A 3044-nucleotide genomic window follows, 5' to 3' on the forward strand; every position below is an offset into this window, starting at 1 on the left:
AGCAAGTCGACAAGAGCCAAAATATGACCTTGAATATATCCATTTAGAGATCATCTGAAGAACAGATTTGATGCATTAGACACTAAAGACCGGAGACCAGAAGAATTGTAGGATGACATCAAGAACATTTACAGAAAGAAAGCAAAGGGTCATTAAGAAGATAAGAAAGAAGGAAAAGACCAAAATGGATGTCAGAGAGGCTCTGAAACGTGCTCTCCAGCATAAAGACGCTAAAGCAGAGAATACCAGAAAGATGTTTACTTGTTCTCTATTGAGTACATAAAGGCTTTTGATTGTGTGGATCATGACACGCTATGGACAACATTGTGGAGAATGAGAATTCTGGAACATTTAATTGTGCTCATGAGGAATCTGTACATATACCAAGAGACAGTTTTTCTAACAGAACAAGGGAACACTGAATAGTTTAAAATTAAGAAAGGTTTGTGCTAGGGTTGTATTTTACCATACTTATTCAATCTGTATGTTGAGCAAATAATCCAAGATGCTGGATTGTTGTTGTTGTTGTTGTTATGTGCTGTGGAGTCAGTTCCGACTCATACCGACCCTGCACAGGGTTTCCGAGGCTGTAAATCTTTACGGGAGCAGAACGCCTCATCTTTCTCCCACGGAACAGCTGGTAGTTTCAAACTGCTGACTCTGAAGTTCACAGCCTGATTCGTAACCACTACGCTACCAGAGCTCCTTATATGAATAAAAACATGGCATCAGGATTGGAGGAAGACTCATTAACAACCTGCAATATGCAGATGATACAACCTTGCTTGCTGAAAATGAAGAGGACTTAAAATACTTACTGATGAAGGTCAAAGACCACATCTTTTCATATGGGTTGCACTTCAATGTAAAGAAAACAAAAATCATCACCACTGTACCAATAATTGACATCTATATGAAAGGAGAAAAGATTAAAGTTGTCAGAGACTTCATTTTGCTTGGATCAACCATCAATATTTATAGAAGCAACAATCAAGAAAGCAAGTAACATATTGAATTAGGCAAATCTGGTGCATAAGACCTCTTTAAAGTGTTGAATAGCAAAGATGTCAGTTTGAGGATTAAGGTGCACCTGATCCAAGCCATGGTGTATTTTCAAGAACCTCATATGCATGTGAAAGTTGGACAGTGAATAAGGAAGATCATAGAAGAATTGATGCATTTGAGCTATGGTGTTGGAGGAGAATATTAAAAGTTCCATGGACTGCCAAATGAACAAACAAATCTGTGTTGGAAGAAGTTTAGCCAGAAGCTCCCTGGAAGCTATGATGGCCAGATTTCATCTCTCATACTCTGGGCATATTGTGAGGAGGGGAGCAGTCCTTGGAGAAGGATATCATGTTTGGTAAAATGGAGGATTGGGGAAAAATAGGAAGACCCCAAAGAGATGGATTGGCACAGTGGCAGCAGCGATGGAGTCAATGTAGCAATGATTGTGAGGTTGGTGCAGGACAGGACAGTGTTTTGTTCTGTTATGCATAACGTCACTATGAGTCAGTACCCACTCAATGGCAACTAGCAACAACATTAGAACAGATAGACAACCTGAATTGGTATGAGAGGGAGAGTGGGATTACACTCACAAATATATAAAGGTTTGACATAATATATTTGTACCTTTCCTGCAAACACATCTCTGAATGTGGTGGAGAATTGTTGCTGTTGTTAAGTGCTGTTGAGTCAGTTCTGACTCATAGAGTCCCTGTATAGGATTTCTGAGGAGCGGCTGATGGGTTTGAACCACGGATCTTGTGGTTCAAGGTGAGCTTGTGGTCCATTGCTTTATCCTCCAGGGGCACACCATGATTCTATGGTGGAACATATAGGGGATAAAATGATGAAAATTTTTAGACATTGCCAAACACCTTGAGAGAATGATTTTCTGGGTCTGGTATCTCAGGACCGTAGTCTCAGGAGACACAATGGTCAATTGGCATAATGACAATTCACACCATGGTTAAGTGGTGACTAGAGTCATACAGACTCATGAGTGATCACCTAAGGTGCAACTTTTGGTCTATTTATGTGAGAAAGAAAGAAGAGTGATGACATTTGAAGATGCTTGGAATTAATTAATCCAGTACACTAATGGAACGTGTAAACACATTCTCCATGTCTCTGAGACCAGAAGAACTAGATGGTTTCCAGCTTCCACTACCAACTGCCCTGAAAGGGATCAAATTAGAAGGTCTTGGATAGAGCAGGACACAATGTGGAACAAAAATTATTTAAAAGACTGGGTGGGCTTACTGGACAGAGAGAGATTTTGGCTCTCGGCTACTCTTCAGGTCTGAAATGGAACTCACTGGTGTGGTGACTTCCAACCAAAGCAACGACACTAGTGAAGTGTGCTCACCATGGAATTATCAGTTATTCAAGGTCAAAAGGAACAATGTTCAGAGGGATTGGGAAAAATGGTCAAATGAAAATAAGAACTGCAGGAAGTGTAATAACTGTTGTTATATGGACAAGATTGCAATCATTGAGGTGAAACAGACTGTGTGATTTGTTGGTTGTAAAACTAAACTTTCACTCAATTCACAATAAAAAGATTTTTCAAAAGTTGGTATTTTCTAGGTTTCTCACATTTGCCATCTGATTTATCTCCTTTAGTGATCTTAGTCAATCCCAAGCACAAACCCTTGACTTTTTTTTTTTCGTTTTATTGTGAATTATACGATATTTTACATGAGAGAACTTTAGTTTTACATTCATTCCACCATATATCGTTTCATTGCCATGGTTCCAATCCCCTCCATGCATCATCAACCGACCAAAGGGTATACCCTATAAACCCGCTCCCTACACTTCCCCCCTACCCCCATTCTTCAGCACACAGTCCCTCTCCCTCTCTGGATCTAAAGTCCCCATCCGCTTCATCACTCCATGTCATCATCTTTGCCTCTATCTCTGGCCTCGCTGCTTCTCTGGGTAGTGTCCTGCTCTCGGCTCTTCTCCGTTGGATGGTCCTAGAGACCTCCGCTCCTAGACTGGAGAGTTAGTCACTCCCTTCCTTGCTACAAAAC

This window comes from Chrysochloris asiatica, unplaced genomic scaffold (assembly GCF_000296735.1).
Source record: "Chrysochloris asiatica unplaced genomic scaffold, ChrAsi1.0 scaffold00375, whole genome shotgun sequence".
Lineage (NCBI taxonomy): Eukaryota > Metazoa > Chordata > Mammalia > Afrosoricida > Chrysochloridae > Chrysochloris > Chrysochloris asiatica.